Raw genomic sequence first — 24015 nt, 5'->3', positions numbered from 1 at the left:
TTCATGGTAGATTTGAAGAAAGAAATTAAAGCTGTGCTCTGTTCCATTATTTATTTATTTTGTTTACATTTCCGATTTGTATACGTTTTGGTAATTCAAATGCAGTAGCCTTAAACCCAGCTTGAAATCTGATAGACATGTAATGGAATCATGTAAATTTTACTATATTCCAGATACTAAAGTCCATAAGCTAATGACGTCCTGCACAAACTATTCAATAAAAGATACCATTCAAATTTTTAAGATCACAATTACAGTAAAATTAGTTACATTTCAACAACTTTATGAGAAAAGTGTAAATCCAATTATGACTAATACTTTACAAGACATGGGTATTAACGGACACTGGGTCATGAGGAAATACAGACAGAATTTGATATTATGGCTGCATGAAGCCAAAGAGATTCTGGTAGGATTTACATTCCCAGATACAAAAACAGGTAACCCTTCACAAAAGGCAGAACTTGCACCTCCTAACTTAGGAACCCAGTGTAAGTGCTGTGGGCACTCATGTCTCATCTTCAGCTCCATCTGCCATCAGAGGAGGGAAGGCTGCCTTAGAGACTGACTTAGGCCACCCCAGGTAGATCCTCATCCATTTTGCTCCCTGCCAAAGCATTTCTCTCCATCAGCTTCATGGTTCAAACAGAGGGCCTAATGCTGAACAGTATGAATGCCCCCTTCTTGTGTTATTTTCCCTTTCAGCCATCTCATGCCCTGTTGTTACTTTGCTGGTGAACACTTATGTATTTTCTTTCACACTTTATTGAACCTGTGAAAGAAGTGCCCCCCGCTAATCCTTTCTTCCAGTTCTCAGCTACAACTTCCTTAGAAGCCACTGGGCTGGTGTGCTGCAAGTTCTCCTTATGACACTGACCAAAACTGTCACCTAATCATGCACTCCATGTGCTGCCCCATCTGTGTCTCCTTATGTTCTTCTTACTTGTATTTGTTTTATAACCTCTTTGAAATATGGGCTGTTTTAGTTTGTCTTTGTGCAGCACTCGGACAAGCGGGATCTTTGTCCCTGCTTAGGATGCCAGTGGGATACAGCAGCACAAATGCACAGTAATCATATTTAATATAGCAAATGGAGCTAATTTAAATCACTGCTTAAAATACATTGGAACGTGTGTCATAAATAAAAACAAACCTACACAGTGCACTGGAAATCTTTCAGAGTGTACTTCTGAAGGAGAGACTAAGTCAGAGTATTGTCAGTCACACATCCTAAAGCAAAACAGCTGCAGCAGTGTAAGGCTGTTTGTAGCCAGGAGATGCAGAAGAAAAGTGTAAAGTTCAAACTTTCATCTGTTCTGTTGTGTTGCATCCCAAAAACTCTCAATAGCTCATCCAAAAAGTCATTTTACTATCTGTTTAGGAGCTAAGCTTCAGTCCATTCTAGTCGCTTGCACATGATATTACTGGATTTGTATTGGGCAAATGAAAATCCCATTTGTATTTGAACAGATCTTGAAACAAAGCTATGTGTGCTTGTGTAAAAGATTTACAAATGACCCATTCTTTTTAGACAGTCTTGTACTGTGAATGTGACATTTCTGTTTAGTTATCCTCCTATTTGTCTTCAATACTTACACCACAATAAGTAACCACGATGAGAGTACTGGTCACTTCTTGTTGTCCTCTGGGGTCTTGCTGTCTTGCCACAGAAGAAGTTGTTGAATGTCCTTGACTGCTACTTCTTGAATTCACTTTGGGTGACACTCACCTCTTGGCGATATGAATACGTTGGCAATGTGAAGCAGCATAGATACAGATCTACAAAGACCAATGTACAGGATGCTAGCAAGACCTCACCTGCTCTGTTAGGTACCAGTCTGGTCACACAGCCAGAAAACATTAATAAAACACCATTATGTGAACAGGTAGCAGTCACCATAATGCCTAAGGTTGATCACACCAAATGACACCAAAATTTTGGCTGAACCAGGCATGAATGGAAAGGGGAGAACAGTTCTCCCTAGGCTATCATGGAAGGGGGAGAAAAAGCTGATGTTGGATCAGAATGAATGGTCATACTTCAACTTGCTGTGAATAAATTAAGGCTGGGTTATGAGAATGGCTTTTAAACAAAAACAAAATTTCAGTGGGAAAAGCCCTAAGGAGCTGTGAAATGGCACATCAGCAGCCCCAGAGAGGGCCTGTAGAGACAGAGGTGGTTGCTCTGGGGAAGTCCCTTCCTATGCTCCTGTCGTGGCACACTAGGCTGGGACAAGGCCACTAGATGCCAACCTCAGCAACACAATTGGATGGGGACAATAGATGCATATACCTTGCTCTAATCTCTGAATGAAGGAGGGGATAATGTGGACATTTCACCATTTATTTGCCAAGGGCCAATCTAACAAAGTATTTCCATCGTTTTTCCAATGTGTGCTGTCTGAATTGTTCTACTGAAATATTAGAGGGCAAGTTTGTGTTCAAGTACATTACCTGATCTGTATGTGAGCCACACACTGATACAGATTTTCATGTGGCACACCATTTCTCCCATTCAAGAAGAGTCTTCCCACTTAGGACAACAGATTAAAGCCAAAGCCTTGAAAATATTTCAGTATTTCATCCAGTCATTCCAGTCAAGCTATAATGAAGCAGGTAACCAAATACCCAAAGGAGTAAATGCTCAGTCGTAACAGTCAAGTCTGGCTGTTAAAGTCCAGCATTCTAGTTAAGAAATATGCTGAAGTATAGGATACATGTGCACCATACACTGAGCTTTTTTCTTTCACATTTCAGTCTACAGTCTTTGAGATAAAATGTCATTCGACTTTACATAATAAGTTCAAACAAAATTATAATTGATGAGCCATAATGATTTAGAAGATTAGCTAGGGAACAGTTCTTTTCTACATGTACCATGGTTAAAAAATATTACTATATTAATTCATACTATGTCATTAAATAAAATGGTTTTCTCATTCTGAGTCCCTTCTCTGTATGAAACCACTGAAATGCCACAAAAAGACAGCAGTATTAGGCCATATCCTTTGCTCCCTTTTCATACAAATTCCCCCTTGAAGTAATGAGTAAGGTTAAGCCAGGAGAGGGCCTCATTTTATTTGGCCTTGATCTCATAAATCCTTGCAAGATGTACAACTGGAAGTTTAAGAGTGGTGCTTTCAAGGCTAATTCTTGTGTTAGAAAAATCTGGGTGGTGCAGCACAGTGTGTCTAAGTGCCAGCTAAGTGGCTATGTCACTTACCAAGTTGCTGTGCTGGCTTTCCTTGCCTCCTTCCATTTGCCTTTGTTATTTTGCAGTGCAAGAGAGGCAGATGCTGTACCTGGGCAGCAAAGAGAGGTGATAGCTGCAATCTTCCACTTAGTGCACAAATGATTCCCAAGAGCATGATGTTTTGCAGTGTTTCTTTCATGACAGGAGTGGCAAGAAAACGGCACAAAACCATTAAGATAGGTGACTGACGGTACTGGAAACCTTAGTGAAAAAGATCAAAGCTGTTTTAATAACAAAATGAGTTCCAGGAGAAACAGTTCCATTGTCTAGATGATAATCTAAAGACTCATACTTCTCTCTTTCCTCTTAAAATAGGACAGACTGTGTTGATGTTACCACCAAGCCAGGTTATGCCTTCTTTTAATGTTGCTTTCTTGAGTAATGCACTGGTCTCCAAGGTGTCCTGGCTCTGAAGGACATTTTAAGAGGCTTTTGGTCCTTTCTAAATGTTTCATAGAATCAGAGAATATCTTGAGTTAGAAGGGACTTATGAGGATCACTGAGTCCAACTCCTGTCTCCTGTACTGGGTCGGGCTGGGATGTTAACTTTCCCTGCAGCAGCCCATACAGTGCTGTACTCTGCACTTGTAGCTGGAACAGCAGTGTTATCACACCAGTGTTGTGTCCACTGCTGAGCAGTGCTGGCACAGCATCGGGCCTCTCTCTAACCCTCCTAAGGGGTGGGCAAAAAAGTGAGAAGAGAAACATCACCAGGGCAGCTGACCTAAACCAACCAAAGGGATATTCCATACCAGATGATGTCACACTCAGCAATAAAAGGTGGGAAAAGGAAGAAGAAGAAACAAGTGTTAAGCCAAGAGTTATTATGTTCAGTAACTCCTACCTCGCACATGACACAGACCAGAACATTACACCCAAGCATTTCTACGGCAAGCTTCCATGCAGGCTGCAACAACTCTTCCTAGCAACAGTTTCTCTCCATGTAGGGATGTCATGCGACAGAATCTAGCACATTTGGTCAAGCTGTTCCAGGATTGATTGAGCTCTCTGTTTAAAAATGTCTAAAAACTTGATATTTGTCTGGCTTTGACATCTATCCACAAGGATTATGGTGTGTCTTTTTCTGCTAGGCTTCAATAGTTAATTCATTCATTCCTAGGAAAGTCAGAAAAATGAGCACCTAAGTACCACTATGTGCTCCCCTGTACTTCCTTTTTTTTTTTTTTTTTTTCTTTCTCATATATATTCTTGCTCTCTGCCTCTACAGCTGTGCTGTCCTTCCTCATCTCTTTAACATGCTAATGCTGTGAGCTTGCATACCTCCTTATACCTTCTGTCCGTAGACCTGCAGTATAGGGTTACCCAGTTTCACTATTATCTGTAATTGCATAAGGAATCAGAGGACAGTGTCTACCAGCCTTCATCCATGTAGGTGAAATTTTGTTAGAGGGTTGTACTTTAGGGAATCCACATAAGTAAATAAAAATTAACTTCTGCTCAGTAGAGAACTTATGAAATGAACAAAATATAGGCTCTGAGGATTTCTGAGGCCAGTTTATAAAGACCAAAGCTCATATCTCAGCTGAACATAAGTTTCTAAAAATGATGGCCAGTTGTTTTGGTAAAATCTTACATATCAAATTCAACAGGAGATAGTTTGACTCATGATTCATCTGGGGGAACTCAGCCATGATAAAGCAGAACCAAATTCAGATATGATACCTACATTAAAACCATCAAGAAACATTCGTGGACGCTTCTGAGTCTGATGTTTCTTTAATATTGTGGTGCAGCGCACAACAGAAGAGACAGAAAGCCCAGTTACCACTGTTCATAGGTATGAGCTCCTTCTTTCCATAAAGCCACAAGATAGCTAGCCTCAGCTTGACTGAATGAATTAAGGAGCAAAATTCAAGAATTCAAGATGAACAAAGGAAATGGGTGAGAGAAATTATTTTTCCTCTGTTCATTACCGAGGAACAGCCAGACTGTCCTGTCCATGCTTCCATATATCCATATGGACTTCCATGGATATCCACCTGGATATCAACCTGGATGTCTTGGTATTGTCTACAATTGATGGCGCAGATATTTTTTCTTTCAGTGGGGCCAGAAATTCACTCAAATTCTTAATAGTGAATGCATTCCTTGGGGACTGAATTTTGTCTTCTTGTTCAAGGTATAAGTATCCCAGCTGATATGCATAACTCCAGAAACAGCCGTTGCACCAAAAAAAAAAAAAAAAAAAAAAAGGTATAGTAAGTATAGGATAACCTTTCTTAAGAAGAAGACTGGCTTCTATGTGTGGTCCTTGGCAGCACAAAGACATGCAGCTCAGCCTTCAGACTGTACCAACACATATAGTTGACACCAACATTGCCACCGCTTGCACCCCTGACAGCCTTTGGGTGAGGTCTGGATGAACAGCTTACTGGATGACCTTTTTGCTTTCTCCGCTCTGGATTAGGGACGACCTTTGTGATAAAAACAGTTGTGAAGCAAAGCTGACTTGGTGGATTTGTGATTTAAGACACAATGTGCCATACTTTGAGATACTCACTCCCCTTAGCTACTTTCTCCTTTTAGCTGAAGGCAATGGTGGGTGTTTTCCCTGGTCCCGGGCAGCCAAGAGGTACTAACAGCTAAGCGAACATAAAATTACAAATACAAGGCTTGCAGCTCCATGTAGACAGATATCCCCACCTTTGCCAGACAGCTCAGCTCCTCTTGTCATGTCCCAAGTTAGACAAAGAGCCTGTCAAAGCCAAACAGATTGGTACATTCAACAAAAGCCCCTCTGACCCACTCTCTTCTCCCAAGAGGCTTCAGCTACTCTCAGCTTTTACATCATTAGCACTCTCAGGGCAGGCAGGGGGTCATTTCTAATTTGTGAATGCCCTTGGACCGCAAGCTGGGATTTTTAATTTGTTTACCTTGCATATTAAAAAGGACTTTCAAAGGTACTGTCAATAAATCCTCTATGAATAGGGATCTTCATTCCAAAGCTAGTTGTTACTTTAACTTTTTTGATTTGATTAGACGAGATGCAAAAATTTCCTTGAGGGCAATCTCATCTGCCAAACACAGTGCCATCATGAAAATCCCCAGAGCGCTGAGGGCAAGCCTCAGGCTTTGTGGTGTTAGGGAAGAGTGCTTCTTTGGAAAAGAAAGGTCAAACCAAGCCCCTACTTCAGACCCAGAAGTGGGCACTCAATTTATAGGCATGTGGCAGTGAGAATAAAACCAAAGGGAAGGAGGCACATATCAGTTCCCTGACAGGCCAGCTCTGGGTGGAACAGCTATAGTCACAGAAAGAAGTATTCCCAGCTATCTTTTGCGCTTCTGTTTTCAAGCCCTGCATGTCATTCATTTCATGATATCCTGGTTGTATGCTTCTCCCTCTTGTTTCTTCTCCAGAAGAAAGTAGGAGATTTTATTTGCTTCTCAGATTTCATTTCCAAAAATACTTTTATTAAGCTTACAGGGCAAAAAGGGGAATGTTTCCATATGGCTGAACATAAAACAATGCATCACAGTCAATCAGTAGCACTCTCTCTCTCTCTCTGCATGATATGTGGTATTACAAGGCTATTGAGCTGTAGCACTGGTGTCATAAATAGAGCCTTGTGGAACTCAACAGTTTTGGTTCACAGAGTTTGTGCTAACCTTGTTCCCACTTTTAGCTCCTGGGAGGTTTCCTCACATATACAGACAAGACTGGGTCTGAGGTTGAGGAGACCTAAAAAGTTGGAGCAAAACTTAGCTGAAGTCATCTGTACTCAGTTTCTCATGGAAATTGTGGGAGAGACATCAAGTGTTTAATAATACATCCTCAAATGGTTATTCGAAAGAGGGGTTGTCAAAACTGTTCCAGTTTTACTCCTTCTTAATTGCAAAGTCATTCAAAATGTTGCCCATGTCTCCAGAAAGGTGTGGGAACCATAGCAAATACATGAGGACCCAACAGATTACCCATAGAGCACAAGCGAGCTTAAGGTAAATAGGCCTCTTGTTCCTTCTACTCAGGACCTCTCAGCAAATTTCACTCAGTGCTTCACCAATAGCTGCAAAATGGAAAAAGAAAGGAAAAAGGAAAAAGGAAAAAAAAAAAAAAAAAAAAAGGAAGAAAAGATGGAAAGAAAGGAAAGGAAGAAAGAAGGAAGAAAGAGAGAAAGGGAGAAAGAGAAAAAGAGAGAAAGAGAAAGAGAGGAAGAGAGAAAGAAAGAAAAAAAAGAGAAAGATAAAAGGAAGGGAGGAAGGGAGGGAGGAAGGAAGAGAGAAAGAGAGAGAGAAAGGGAGAAAGGGAGTAAGAAAGGGGGAAAGGGAGAAAGAAAGAGAGGGAGAAAGAAAGGGAGAAAGAGAGAAAGAGAGAGAGAGAGAGAGAGAGAGAGAAAGAAAGAAAGAAAGAAAGAAAGAAAGAAAGAAAGAAAGAAAGAAAGAAAGAAAGAAAGAAAGAAAGAAAGAGAAAGAAAGAAAGAAAGAAAGAAAGAAAGAAAGAAAGAAAGAAAGAAAGAAAGAAAGAAAGAAAGAAAGAAAGAAAGAAAGAGAGAAAGAAAAAGAAAGAATAAGGAAAGTAAATTAGAAACTACTTCATACATTATCTTCATTTGACCTTCTCCCTGGGCAAGGGTAAACTACCTTTCAAATAACTGTATGTAGAGGTTGACATATCTTGAATTGTCAAGGATTTTCTGTAACACGGCACAGGAGGGAAAATGTGTGTTGAAAAATTAACAATCTGAGCAAACATTGCCAGCTGAGGAACAATGAGAAATTTAAAAGATAGTTCCCATTTTCAGGGAAAGATGGGGCTTGTGGCAGTGGCTCTCACACAGGCAGTCCTGGCTGTGGACACATGCATCTCTTGAGCTCCCCCACTGCCTTACCACAAGTGAGGGCCTATCTGCCACCCTTGCTGGTGGCACCAGTGGCCCAGGTAGGGCTGCTTGATGTGAAAATATGGTTTCATCAAACAGCCTGTCCAGTGGAGTTAGCAAGAGAATGAACAAGAAAACAAGGGAAAAAAAATACAAGAGACAAAAAAGACAACAGTTGACATGAGAGTTAACAGCCCAAGAGCACAAAGGGCCACCTTTGCTTGCAGAATGACTCAGCATTCATCTTTCCAGCTGGATCTTCTCTCCACCACTCCCCACCAGTGTGTCTATTACTGTGTATGGGTTCAAGAGGCCAGGCACAGGGATCATGTCGGGACTGTAGACTTTGTGTGCATGTTCTTCCATGACATGCACCACCACTGCTCTGTGGAAAGTCAGTGAAGGCAAATAACTCTTTGGCTATCACGGCAGCAAAAGCCATGCAGTAGGGCTTCCCTGGTTTGGGACTGGGGCCACCTTGGTGATGAGAGCAACACCCTGAGGATCACAAGTGGGGGCCCCTGCAAAGTAATGCACTGGAGTGGGGAGACTGGCTGCACCACCAGGGACGGCCAGCCCAACAGACCTAGCACGCTGAAAAGGAGATAGGGAGGCCAGAAGAACCCCTTAGACAATGATTTATCTAAATCAGGCAGTAAGATGTAGCACTGATTGAAAAGCTTGTTCAAATTGCTTTCACTGTGATTCATAAACTCTTCATGCAAATTCATGTGATAGGATAAGCACAAAAATTAGAAAGCTGGAATAAGATTGCTTTAATTTAAATAAGAGACATGGTTGTGAATATTAGGCTTTTACACTGTTAGCAGTAACCCATCAGATGTTAACAAAATCTGATATGCAACAGTTTTACATATCCCCTTGTGGGAGAAAGATCAACTTGCAAACCGCTTTATAAATCAGCCACACTGTTAGAGTTAGGCTACTGTATCTAAATGGCTTTTAGATATGCTTCCTGTTTTAAGCTACCATATTTACAAATGAAAGCTTTTTCAAACCACGTCTTTTAATATAATTTGCATATTTAGTAATACATTGATTAACATTAAACACGGATTATTGCAATTTATTTCAGAAACAGATGGGATGCATTAAGTGAAAAGCCAGAGCATTTAAACACAGCACGCTCACAGGCTGACTCCTGATGAGTGATGAATACAGAAACTTTATTAACAAACAAGAAAAAGTGAAAGGAAAAAAAGGAAAAGACACTTTTTATGCTGCCTGCTTTTCAAGTGCCTTCCTCATTGGTGAAAGAAAAAAAAAATCTAAAAATTACCCTTAAATAGGCTATAAAACAAATAATATAATTCATAGATGCACATGTGTTCATTCACAGCTCTGTCACAGCAAAGACAAAATCGGGCCCTTTGGGCCCACCTGGAAGGAGCCAAAATCTGCCCCGAGAAGCAGGAGCCTCTTCCCTGCCTCGGGCTCGTCCCCGAGTGCCACCAGGTGGCAGCCGCCCACAAGGCACATTTTTTCCAGCATATTTTGTGTTTTCTGCCATCCCGTGGAACTTCTCGGGCTGGGGGAAAATTCAGTTTGTTTTCCCTCTCTTCGGAAGGGCCTCAAAGCACCTGCTTTTCACATGCACCGCCTTGAATTAGTGCCCGATAGCCTGGTTTCTGCTGTAGGTTGTGAAGCTCTTGTTTGTGTTTGTGTCTGCAATTATATACATATAGATGATATATGCAATTCTGACACACACAAAAAATAAGATTTACATAAGCTACATTAATCAGCCACGTGTTCGTGGATGTGCATGGCTTTTTAATAGCAAAATGAGCATTAAGAGCAGCAGTGCTATTCATGTTCACAAATACTCTCCTCTGAGAGAAACCTTTCTTTACTAAAAACAATCAGCAGTTTTTGTTTGTTTGTTTGTTTTCCATTTATTTGGAAAAAAAGCACACTGAAATAGTTTCAGGAAAGGAACAGACTGTCTCATGAAAGGTAGGTCCACTGGTGGTTATTAAACATGACGGTTCAACATCTGGCTGTGCTTAATTCCCACAGCCACGGAAGGACAGTGAGGGAGGGGTTGCTTACATATGTGCCAGCTTCCCACAGCCTTCTCTTAAGAAAGTGTGTCCACCACTGGGCACCAGTGAACTTGTAGCCTGACCCAGTGCCTTGGCTTGTATCTTATTTAAATTAGCTTTCTGTATAATTAATGACGCAGCCAATTAGTCTGTCAAAGTCTGAAGCGCCATAGTTAAAATAAGCTTTGACACTTCAATAGATCTGGTCATGTAGATTACATAAATGTTATTTCTATATATCCCATTCCTTTTGGTTTAGGCATTTGACACTTCTAACAGAGTTTCCCAAAGCAGCATGTTGAGATCTCTAAGGGGGAGAGCAGTTCTGCCTTCCTGCCCTGGTCGTTTGTTTCCAAGGCGGCTTCATTCTCCATTCGCACAGTGGCACAGGAGCCTTGCAATTTAGGACACTGAAGGAAAGGAGACCTCTCTCACATACCCTGTATGCCACGCGCAGACATGCAGGCAACATATCTGTATTTCTTCTTCCTTGCTACAGAACATAAGTTATTGTAGAGATGAGGAAATGCAGACTCCATCCATCAGACCACATAGTTCACATTAAGGGATGGGGAACTCTGTTCATCCTTGGGGCCCTCACTACAAGGACATCGAGGCCCTGGAGCATGTCCAGAGAAGGGCTACAAAGCTGGTGAAGGGCCTGGAACACAAGCCCTATGAGGAGCAGCTGAGGGCACTGGGGTTGTTTAGTCTGGAGAAGAGGAGGCTCAGGGGAGATCACATTGCTCTCTACAGGTACCTCACAGGAAGGTGTGGGGAGCCGGGGGTCGGCCTCTTCTTGTAGGTAACTAGTGATAGGAATAGAGGGAATGGCCTCAAGTTGTGCCAGGAGATGTTTAGGTTGGAATTTAGGAGGCATTTCTTCTCAGGAAGTGTAGTTAGGCATTGGAATGGCTTGTCCAGGGAAATGGTAGCATCAGTGTTCCTGGGGGTGTTCAAGGAAAGGTTGGACATGGTGCTTAGGGACATGGTTTAATGGGTGATATTTTTGGTAGGATGATGTTTGGACCAGATGATCTTGGAGGTCTTTTTCAACCCTAATGATTCTGTGATTCTATGAAGGGCTCCCCTTGAGCAAAACCTGAGGGAACAGTCCTGGGAAAAGGAAAGCATTTTACTCTATAATTCACTTAGAAAATAGTTTGCTCCTTTTTTTTTTTTTTTTTTTTTTTTTTTTTTTTTTTTTTTTTTCCAAATAGAAGGGGCTAAATCAGTGGAACGATGCTGGAGTTTCGCCCACAAATCCCCAATTTTCCCCAAGCTCTCTATGAACCAAGAAGAACTGGCAGAAGGCCAGGGTACCCCAGAGAGAAACGTGTGTGCTCAGGTCTGTCTGCCAGCCTGCCACCCCAGTGTCTCCCACAGGCTGGGGAGGGTGATGGGCCAGCAGGAGGGACATATTTCTTTTTTCACCATAATCATCCTTCTCTACCAGCTGGGACATGTGAAGTCCTTTAGAGGGGAATGGTTTTAGATGCCACTTTCTGTGGAGGACAGTGGGAAGAGCAGCGCACAACATGGGCAGTTCCTGCACAGACCCAGTGAGAAGGTCACCCAGCACGTGTCCACACCAGCATGAAGGTTCATCCTCAGCCCTGGCTCCTCTCCTGCAGCCTGACTGCGAGAAGGCACATGCCTTTGTAAATTGAGATCCTGCCCATATTTCTTCATCTCATTTCAGCTTAGGCAGGAGACTACCTTGACTACCTTGCTTAAACCTCATAATCTCCCTGTCCCTCTACCACCTTCCCTGCATTTAGCTTTGTGCTGCTGTTGCAGCATGCAGTTCTGGGCACTGCTATGGGTTACATTTCTCAGGAAAGATGTTGTTTGCAAAAAAAGCTGTGCTGTAACTTCACTTAAATCTCTTTCAGACTAACCAATCATTTAAGGACACTTGGATAAGCTTCTTAGAATTCAAAAGAAAATTATTCTGAACAGGGATCATGTACTTCGGTGGTGGGAGGGGTGGGAGGTGGTGGGGAGGATACAGAGAATTAACTCACGAGCTTTCTGAAATGTATGAGCTCTCCCAGCACTGAGAGATAAATTCTTTGTTAACATTTTGGTTTGCTGTGGCACAGATCCAACGTTTCAGTTACAATATAAAAAGCACCCAAAAATTACCAACACCTCCTTTCCCCTGTCTTCAAAGTTTTATTAAATACTCAAAAGTATTTAAAAGGTCAGTTACCCATTTTGCTGCTATCAGGGGATTACTCTAACATGAAGTGTTTGTCTCCTATTGTGAGTAGTGAAAATCCCCCTGTATCCAGCGTGTTTTGTTTGGATTGAGATGGCATGCAGCTGATGGCTGTGACCTTCATGGTGGCTTAGATCCCTGGCTGGCACTGATTTTTGATTTAGTGCCGATCTGCTGCGCTTGTCACAGGCTGCAAGGTGCTTTCCATGCACTAATGGAACAGCTCAAGGGCAGAGGGGCCCTGTAAATGTCTATCTTTCACCAACACTGTGCTAAATAGAGAGCTGAGTTTTCTACATGTGAATGACAGACCCTGAGATTATATACAGTAGTGAACTGGGAGTTCTTCTGCCTGGGCTGATGCTCAGCGGTAAATAAATGTCACTGTAAAATGGGAAGTTTTTATTATTCTGAGTGGTAATGAATATAAGTGTACAGCTTTAAACAGAATACTTAATATTGTCTATATATCCACATCGAATGGCAGGAACTAGCCACACATAGACCACATGCCCCATAAGCAGAAGTGTATTTCCCTTGAATCCTAGAGGATTTGCACCAGAGCTCAGTTTGACTCTGTCTGCATTAATAAGTCATTAATAAATCCTGTTCCTTAATAACATATTCAGCTGAAAATGAATTCACCCCGAGCTCTCCCTTGAAGGAAACTGACACACTGGATTGCAAATGGCAGAGGCTTCCAGGTTAACTCTTTGCTTATTCACCAATGCTAGGAATAGATCAAGGGCCAACCCTACAGTGTCTACATAGGGAAAACCTCCTGTTATGCTTGGTGGAAGTTTCTTCTACAAATGGATGCAGGGAGAAGCCATTAGGTTTGTCATCAGTAGAGAGAAACACAGTCCAGCTTTCTGACCTATTAATGTCATAATTCTGCCGGGTTTTTTGTTTGTTTGTTTGTTTGTTTTGTTTTGTTTTTTATTTTTTTTGTCTTTGCAGGATAAACATATTCCTTGTACTCAGAACATTGTATCTGATTTGTAGCTTCCATATATTAAACACAAGCTGGAATATTCAGATTATACAAACAAATGTGGTAATAAATACATGCCCTCTTAAGTATAATGGAGCAAATCATACCCTCAGCTTCAGCACACAACTCCCAAGTGAAATCAAAATGCAGAAGAGCTCTGCATTGAGTTGGAGAGGAATGAGGTATTCTGCTTAAAGGCGAGAACTGTCTCTCTCTCAGATGATATGGTCTCTCCTTGTTATTGGAAAATGATCTATTTATTAACTACTTACCTGCTTTCTAAAGTTGTTGGTTTAATGATTAAAGTTGCCATCACTAATTTCTAAGGTGAGAGAGGAAAGGAATGAGACTGCTGCTTCCCTGTTCTGACTTATGTCAGTGAAGTGTGACCTCAAGGTTACTTCAAACCATGTCTTACTGTCCATTGCCCCACGGAGAAGCAAAGGCTAACTGACCTGGGAGCAGTGCTCGGGAACAGCTTTGCTGAATTAAGTCCGGATCCTGGATGAAGCTACATTAAGCCAGTTTCCCAGACAGAGGGACACAGACAAGCCATGTTGGAAGGAAACAAGTCAAATGTTTCAACACCGATTTTCCTACTCATGAAAAACAACAACAAGAAAATGTGTAATTGAATTAAGATAATTTGGGTATGTGAATTATAAAAAGATCCAAGGAATTTTTATGGTGAAAGTAGAAAGACTAACACCTTGGAATGTTGTAATAGGGCAGTTTTAGAGTCATTTCCACAAGCCCTTTATTTCCAGCAGTAATACTGTGTAACTTCAGTCTATAGAAATCATTTCCTCCTTTGGGCAAGGACTGTAGTCTTCTCATTTGGTCCAGAAAAGTATTTTCAATGGTTTTGACAGACAGAGGCCAAGCAGGAGCTGCCTACTGGCTGCAGAGCCTCAACTTCCTCCTCTGCAACAGAGGTGAAGTGTTTTTCTAATGGGTGCTGTTGGCCTAATCAATTACCATTACCACAGTGTAACAAGAGTCTTAAATGGCTAAAGGATGCTGTGCTGGGGCAAATCCCTGACCCTCTTCCATTGCTTCAGGCTGAAGATATGAGGGCCACCTCTCCTGTCCTGGCACCTTGTCCTGGGGCTGTCCCCAGTTCCCCATGGTCCAGGATCCCCAGAGATCTGAACTTCTGTCCATGCCTGCTTGAAGGTGTTGGCAGGAAACTGGCTCTGGTGGTGAAACTGGGACTTCTGATCCTGTAAATAACCACTGTGAGGAAGGACTGAACATCAGTAGCCAAGACTGTACAATGAGACTCTAATTAGGGCGAGCCATAAAATGACCCAGTTCACCTTTTTGCGTCTTCTTATACTATGAGAATAAATCAGATATAGAAAGTAATTTTATTTGCCCCAGTTATAACAAAACTATCATCAGAAATTCAAGACGTACATAGAAAGCACAGAATAGTGTGGGCTTACCAAGCTCATAGCTGAAACTGTTTAAGAACACTCCATCTTTACATTAACTTTTCCCGTGTAACGTTGCCAAGGTCAGTAAGACCTTCATTTAGCTGCTGCAGGTTGTGGAAGTCAGTGCTGCTGTGGGACGAGTCTTCCCAAACATCCCATGCTCCCAAACCAGTGAATTGGTGGAGACCCTCACAGAAGCTTGTCAGATCCTTTTCCACCTCTCCTTGTCCCCTACTTCTACTTACATTTTCTTATGCAGCATGTGCCTCCATGCTGCTCTGAACATACCTGCCTTCTGGGTGAGAAAACCAGTGAGAAAATTAGTTAAAATTGTTAATTTACCAGCATCAGGTAAAATTTGCCTTAGCAAAATGTGTTGGTGGCATTCACTGCTCTCCCTCTTGTTTGACTGAAGAGCAGTATGTACGGTACTTACTGCATGTGAACCATAAATCCCTGCAGCTGATCTGCTCTGCAGAGGTATCGATAGGTGGATAATGCAGTCCTTGCATCCTATGAAAGACCTTCTTTTCTTCTTGCATGTGGCTTTTTTAAGTATTTCGTTCAGACTCATATACTTAAGACCCAAATTCTGTGGGAGTCTCTGGGCCTGTGGTCTGAAGGCACATTTTGTGTGTGTGAAGCTGAGCACTCAGTCCCTGAAATGGCCAGAGATTCCCAAAGTGAAGTATATTAAAACCTAATTTTCAGTCTTAATTTTAGAAAAAGCTGCTTCAGTGTTATGTGGTACAGAGATATCTCATTAGCTCTTACCAGATCCCTGCCTTTGGAGGGCTCTTTCACTGTGCTAATGGCACTTTGACATTTTGTGGATTACTCTTTCAGGTTCCATAATCAATTTAACATTAACATTCATGTAAACTATTAATGAAATAATATTAAAAAAGAAAAATGTTCCTACAATACTGCAACATTTTAATGCCTCATTAAAATCATTAGTAATGCTAATATTAAAGAACTTACTTCATCTTTCAGAGAACCCCAAAATAAATCATAATCAAATGTTTGCTAACGTACAGCCAGAGAAATAATTTATACATTGCTGGCATATAGGCATCACGTACACTAACGATGACACCGTAAGGTCATATTATTAAGCACTACCGACTAGTTCTGGCTTTGGAAACTCATTGTATGCAGTATTATTTTATAATTATCATTAAACATACTGAATATAGTTTGTGTTGTGATTTTTTTATTATTTTTATTTATGAGAAAAATATATGGTGTGCCTCTCAGGCAGCCTGCGCTTTCATGGAATTCAAGTTGCAAACAATGACATGCTTCACCGACCTCAATGACTTACAAAAGCCATTTATATTCAGTACTCTCATTTATGCTATCTTTAAAAATGAGTAAGAGACATATATTAATAGCAAGAAACTGGTAGAATGATTGCATCACGACCCATCTCCAGACTTATTGCAACACTTCATTCTCCATCAGTTGCACTGACATGGGAATGTAAATGCCGTATATAATAGTTATATACATTTTTACTACATGTGTAAGAAGAGGAGGGAGGTGCTGTGGCCCCCCTTTGCCCACCAGCTTTTGCCCCCCATCTTGGAGAGACATGGCCACATGAGTAGCCTTTGCTAAGGACATCAAAAGGGTGAACCCAAGAGTGTGGCCCCAGTCTGGGGCACACCAGAGCTTCTGCTGTGTAATGGGACCTTCATGAGGATGAGCTTCATAAGGGAAGTTGGTGCCAGGACAGTTCAGCACTGTGGGGCTGCAGGCGCTGACCTCGTCCTGCACCAGCACCCTCTGAGCATATGGTCTGGGCAAGGACAAGGCTGAGATGGAAATGAGCAGACCTGTGACATCAGGGGATGTGCAGGTGGGTAACTGCCCATCAAAACCCATTAAATCAGAGAGAGAAATCCTACAGCCCTGACCCCAGAGCCTCATCCTGCAAACCCAACCAGTACCCCAGGTGCCAGGATTCATCCTGGCCTCTCTCAGGGCAATGTCAGACCTTTCCGATGCCTACTCACTGAACAAAAGTCCCCTTTACAACAAGTGCAGCTTTCACGCCCTCCCAATATTTTGAGATTTGCCTCATCCAAGCCTTCATTGCCTAATGGGTTTTGCTTTGCAAAACTCATCAAGGAAGCTCGACAAATAACTCTAGCAGCATGCCGTCGTGAATTCAAAATCAGAGGACTGATTCTGGCATTGTTTGCACTTTCTGTTTTAATTTGTCATTTGGTTTAGATGAAAGGTTAATTTCGTTTCCTATTAATATATTTAATACATTGTGGTAACAAGCAAACACTAGAAATGATAAAACCATTTGTTAAAAAATTCAGCTACATCATCTTTTGCCATTCATGTTCCCTTCAGAGAGAAAATTAATTGTTCCAATCTAGTAAGCTACAAAAGAAATACAGTCGACAAAGGGTGAAATATGAACATCAATGGTAAGTTTTGAATTTACCCTATTTATTTTGAATGTAAGATCTCATGACCCACTAAAATTCAGTTCACAGTGTTTTATGAAAAATAATGGCTGAAATTGAATGTCTTAATTTACATTTAATGCAATTAAGAATGGTTTAAATTATGACTGATGAACAGCACACACAGATGTCAGTCAGTTTCATCAGAATAAATTGAAGTCAGTGTCAATGAATGCTCCACTGATAAATCCCACTTTACATAAAATTAATAAAAATAAGGAAATATAATCCTTAGCTAATTGCAAAATGTTCTGGAATTCCCCTGAATTCTGGGGGAAAAAAATGTGTAACTAGAGAAAACCACAAAGTAGTGTCTGAAAAGTGATTTATTTTCAAAGGTGCCCTGTGTGAAATTGCCAAAGGTGCCGTTTGAAAGGTCTCAAAGTTTACTACAAAGGACACTTCTGTGCCGAAATACCTCACTGTACAGAGGCGAGTCACGGCAGAGCAGGGTAGGTGCCTGCAACATGCAGTTATGCAGGGTCTCAAGAGCGCTGTGCTCCTTGCAACTTTCTGGGAGGGGAGATGAACCCTACCAACAGGCAGTGTACCTGAGCTGTGGTTTTTCTGCATTTGCAGCTGACCAGGGACCTGAGATACCTTTGTTAAAACTGGAGGCAAAGCTCCCACTAACTTCACTGGCACAAGAAATGCAACAGACATTAAATCCCCAGACTTAGACAATTTTTCTGTCTAAGAGCTGCAGAGACTGCTTTTTATAAACCTAAATTCTCAGAATAAATAAAAATCCTCTCTGTGAAAGACAAGGGAAAAATATTTACATGCAGGAAAATGTTAGTCTTCCACATTCTGAAAGCCTTCACGTATTCATGATGATAACAAAAGCTTTTTTGCCTTTATGCATGGCCATGCAAGAGTTTGACATAAATTCAGATCCTCTGGCTTCTGGATCTCAAGCTCCTGTACCCAGGATAGTTCTGCAGGACAGGTTTATAAACACTTCCCTGGGTAGAGGCCATGTTACTGACCATTTGTTCATGTATATATAAAAAAACAGTCTCCAAGATACTTCTGTCTTCATGTCAAAGAATTTTTTAGCCAAGATACAACTGATCTTTTGTGTGTGGAAAGCCATAGTCATCTAAGACCGAGACAGCAGATCTTCTATAATGTATGCAAAGGGAATTTACGATGCTAGTATAACTAAACTCCCAATGATATTGTGCAGTTAGAAGATTCTCCTTTCATGGGGCAGCTTTAGAACAGGTGGCAATAGCCCAAGTTTAAATTGGCACTTAAATGCATGTGGTATGGATTTTGCATAGGTAGATAATTAGTCTTTACCTCTTTTAGGATATGCCTATTCCCCCTTGTATCTCTGCTCTGTGATATCAGATTAATCAGGATGCCTTAATTGTGTATTCTCCCTGGGTGCAGGCATTCATTGTCTGTATGTTAAAGAGCTGAGTGTCCTACCTGTCCTTACACAACATGGCCACTGGGCCAATCTGTGCCCTAGAGAGGTCATTTGCAAAGCATGCCCTCCCGGACGAATCTGAATGATTTATGCAGCCCCCTTCTGGTGCCCATACACAAATTCCAGCTTAGGCCACCCCAGCACCACATAGCTCCCCTCTCACTTCCTACCCCAGATAAATGTTTGCCTGCTGCGCCAAGCTCAGACCACTGGACCTGCATTTCCATAGCCCTGTGCAACGCAAGCTGTTGAGCTGAGATCCTTGGGAAGGACCTGCCACCAAGTGATGCTCAGGACCTCCGCTCCCCCATCAACCCACTGGTGACCATGGGTGTCCCACACCTATTTTTTGTGGCACCTGTTGATGCTTAAACCATGCTTGGAGTGTACAGAGTGAAACATAGCTCATTCATTTCTTTCCAGAGACTGTACAGGTATCAGACTAAGATGCTGTCTAGGGCCAAATTCTCAAAACGGAGATGCCCAGGACAGCAAATCAAAAAATGAGGTATGTTCGAAAGTGCACTCAGAATTGCATGCAGTATTAGTACAATGTGTCTTTGCTATGCCCTTATTATCTTGTAGATATATAGCATAATTTATGCTAATAGACTGACTCCCAAATTTACCCTTGCTGTGCTAGGTACTTCTCTAGAAAGTGCAAATGGCACATTGTTAGCAAAGAACCACAAAAAAAATAGAAACAGAGGGAAGGGGGAGCAGCCCCCTTTTTGCCAGACCAGCCTCCATTTGTACAGAAATGGGCCTTATTATTTTTTTTTTATCCTTATATTTTCTAATGCTTTTCCAATTTAGTTTTAAATGCATAGGGCTTCATGTGATGGGGCTTCTCTGCTTCCCAAGAGAAATTGCTCCAGAGCTGTATTATATATTTTGCTGTCAGGAAGCTTTTCCTGATTCTTAACCTAAATTTTTCCTTTGTTAACTTCATCCTATTACTCCTACTTATATCTCCTTTGTCAGCCTAAATAACTTTCCCACCCTCATTTGATAACTGTACCCTTCAAACATTTGTAGCATGCCATCCTGTCCTCCCCACTTAGTCAAGCTACACATATTTTGTTTTTTTAACCCTTTTTTATCAGCCATTCTTTCCTTGCCCTTACTCACATTTGTTGCTGTTCTTCACACAGTTTGCTCTTTTGTTCAGAACGGAAAGCAAATGATATTTCATATATACGTTTCTTCCAAAAATAAATACTATGCATTTTGCAGCTTACCTCCTGTGTCCACAAATTTTCCCCTGTGGAAGCTAAACATATAGATGGAAGCACAAACGAAGGAGACAGGATTTGCATAGGCATGGTGACTGTGGTGAAGTGACACAGAATGCTAATAAAAATGGCTTAAGGTTTTTTTTATGTACATTTTTTTTCCATTTGACTTTAAGAGATCATCATTCAATGTTATTTCTTAAACTGAAGAATCTAAGGCGAATGCTTTGACTTGATTTTAAAGACATTGAATTTTTTCTGCTGGTATAAATAGTATGGACACAGTAAAAGTACTTGAGAGAGCCTAATGAACCATTTCTTACACCCCATTACCTTTAGTCTGATATGACTGAGAGTACGGGCACTAATTATCCTCTCTTTCACAGGCACCGACATAGATCTACAGTAGGTCTTAAAACACAATATTCCATACAACTCTTAGCAGTTCCTCATGTAATACATTTCTGTATTTTTTTCTAATCGAAATTTAAATTAGAGGCATGCCACTTCCCATCTACCTACCACTTATGTATGTTTTATGAACAATTCTTTAAGATGATTTCCTACCAAAAAAGGGCAGGTAGCACGCGGCCAGTCACAGGGCAAGTCCTAAAATATTACAGGATTTTTGTTTGAAAGGAGCCAGGCAACCACTGTGCTCTGACAAGAGGGGATCTCTGCACAGCGGAGGCTTGCAGAGGGAGGGAGGCTGCCAGGCCGGGGAATCAGGTGAGTGCAAGATGAGTGCAAGATCAGAGCTCATCTCCCCCGGTCCCTCTGGGAACAGAAAATTGCTTTTTCAGGTTTGGCTCATCTCTTCTCTACAAAATCAGGGTGAGGAGCAAGGCTAGTCCAGGGGGACAGGGAACTGTGCGTGTCTGTGTTGCTTTGCGCTTCACCCACAGCTGTGCCAAGTGGCGGGCGCACCCCAATGCCACCAGTGGTGATACCTTTGCACATTATCTGTTCTCCAGTTGAATTTCCCAGGCTTGTCTCATGCCAGGAAACCTACTAGCATGCTCCAAGTCCTGCCCTTGTTCAGCCAGTCGTAATGCAAAGCACAAGGCACACTCATCTCGCTGCCCTGGGATAAGCATTGCTCCCAGAGGGGCAGTGGATGTGCACCACTGTAGCTGGGCTTGAACCTTTACCTCATGTCAGAGGGAAGATGAAGTTTTCTGCTGGTTAACGAGGAAACACTTGGAAACATATGAGCTGCATATTGGGATGCAGATGGTTCTATAAGACAGTACATACATTTATAAAGGAGACATGTAAGGTCATTGGGAACCATCTGCTTTAAATATTTAAATGTCCTTACACTAAACGTATGAGTAGTTTTGCCCTGGACTTGTAATATTAGCTATCCACCAATTTTTTATAATAACAGTGAAACAAAAGAAAAATGGGAAGGTGGGAGACAAGGCATGGCAAACAATTTACAACATCTGGGCCCTACACGGCTAGCTTGGAAGCAACTCAACCTGTCCAGGAGCAGTTTGCACTCTTTGCAGTGGTTCACCCCCATGTACACACAACTTTTGGGGTGTCCTGGACATAGAGCCGCTATGGCTCCAGAAGGAGGCACTAAGCTATCAAGATACCAGGGAATCTCAATGATCCTCCTCGTCCTTGTACTGGGGCTTTCTGCAGAGCGTGGGTTTGGTGTGACTTGTCTCCTCTGAACAGCAGGACCTCCACAGCTCCCTTTGTTGCAGTAGTTGGCAGTCCAGCACTGAGGCAGCTATTGCTTTGGAAACCCCCACCTCTGCTCACTCTGCACTGATTTCCCCAAGTAGACAGGTTCCCAATTTCTTCCAGATACCTCCAGTAACATCCATAATCAAGCCCATTGTCCTCTTCTCACCATGTTGTCCTCTTCTTGGAGAGAAACACCCCTTGCAGGCTATGGCAAGGGCACTAGCAGAAAGCTGCTATCCTCAACTGGTAATGTCCAAGCCACGCAAACCCATGCTGTTTGTGAAGACAGATACAGCATCAAGCTGCTTTGGTCCTCCTTTTACTTTGAAGCAGCCCACACAGAGCAGGGCCCCCACCTAGAGCAAGAGGACCTGGAGGGAGCACCGCAATGCCAAGCCCTGGTGCTCAGATCCATCTTGGGTGATGGGGAAAGGAATGCCCACAGCCCACCTGTGCTCCCAAGAGCCTCCCAAGGACCTGTGTCCCAAAAGAGTCCAGGAACACTGGGTTTAGTTCCTTCCTGCAGCTCCTGGCACTGATGTGTGAAAGTAAAGAGCCCTTCCATCTCTGAGTTTCTCATCTGGGTCCATCTAAGTCATGTGTGTTTGGCTTCCTGGGCCAGTGCATCCCTTAGGGTTGGTCAACACCACTGAATGCCAAGCTAGAACAGACTGGATACATCTGCCGTGGCTAGCAGAGTTGTTCATGCCTGTGACCTCAGCAGACTAGTGTCTTTATACATTTCATGTTCCTTTATGTCCCCTCTAAGTCTGAGGAGCAGCATCCACTCAGTAGCTATCAAACTACTCTTTTAAACAGTCATCGGATCATACATATGTATTGTTTATATTTATGATACATATAGCAAAGATATATTTCTTGGGATCACACTTTCCCTGAGATGTGTCACCGCTCCACACCAGGTGCTCTAGAAGCCACATTAGGGTTTACAAACTCTCTGGGGCAGCCTGACTGCTTTTGTTGGCTAAAAACTGTTACAGGAAGAGGGAAAGCCGATGTGTCACTCTTCCCTGGAACAGAAGGGGGAGCAAAACTGTGAAATAAACCATTGGTGGTTATTTTATTTCTCTGACTGCCCTGGACTGTAGGAGCCACTGTGCCTGCAATTGCAGACATCTAGGAGTGGACTGATACAACCTCCTTCTGCAACATGAAGCCTTGGATCATTCTATTGAAAATAAGTCAGTTGCTGTTGCAATTGCATGTCTCTGATATCATTTTGAGCCTCATCTCACACATACTGAAGAGAAAGAGCAAACTCCACCAGCCTTCTGGGAGTCCCCATCCTCTTCCGAGTTCTCTCTGATATTGCATTCTTTTTTTTTTCTTTTTTTTTTTTTTCCCCAGGAGTTATTAGTCTGTGCCATTACAGATTCACTACATCTATCTTGTTATCTTCATTTCAGTATTTCTGTCCTTTTAAAAGATCCCTTTACAAATATCGTTTGCAACATCTTGACAGCAGTTTTCAATTCACAGCAACAATGTGACTTTTTAATGAAATCTGTGCATCCATCTATTCTTGGATAATATTCATAACGAGCCCCAAATGGCTACCGAGAGAAAGAGTGAAGAATCTGAAGAGAAGAGAAGCAGCAAAAATAAAAGATGAAAAGCAAAACTGTGAGAAATAATTGCACCGCTCTGTTCATGCAATTAAGAAGCATATCAGAGGAAAACAGTTAAATTAGCTTACTGAGTGCTTACAGGAGTTTTAAAGCTCTACTGTCAGTTCAATTAGAAAAATATCCTAACAACAGCACACTGGTTTCTAAAGGAGATGACATTCTCCAGCAGCCTGAGATGGTCTCTGTGACACTGACAGCCTCCTCTTCTCCTTGTCCTTTGGAGTATTATAGCCTACCAAGGATGGTTTCAGACTGTCAGGGCTCAAAGACAGCTGTTCCTTTTCTGGAAACCAAACAGCCCAGCCTTCCACTTTCTATGGCAACAACAGTGAGCCCTTCGCAATCTGACCTGCCGAGGAAAACCTGCTGTTAATTAAATGTTAATTACCTTAATGCAGTCTGCATTATGTGGAAAAGCTCAAGTTATTTTAATCTGTATTTTAAAGAAAACATCTGAGGCTTAAAATGCCAGGCAGAGGCAGCTTATAAATCATCAGGTAGATATTTCTCTTGCCCCTTTGGTGTTGGGAGAGACTCCTGTCAGTTTAATAGATGCATTGGTCTATTTCTGCAGACATTTAGGAAGAGACTGTTCCAAGCAAATTAATTTGATTTCTGTGAAAAACACAAATGCAGCATTAATACCTAATTTTAAATGTTATTAAAATGTATCAATATTTTTATTACAACAA

Source organism: Aythya ferina (assembly GCF_964211825.1).
Source record: "Aythya ferina genome assembly, chromosome: Z".
NCBI classification, from domain to species: Eukaryota; Metazoa; Chordata; class Aves; order Anseriformes; family Anatidae; genus Aythya; species Aythya ferina.
Note: the sequence above shows the minus strand (reverse complement) of the source record.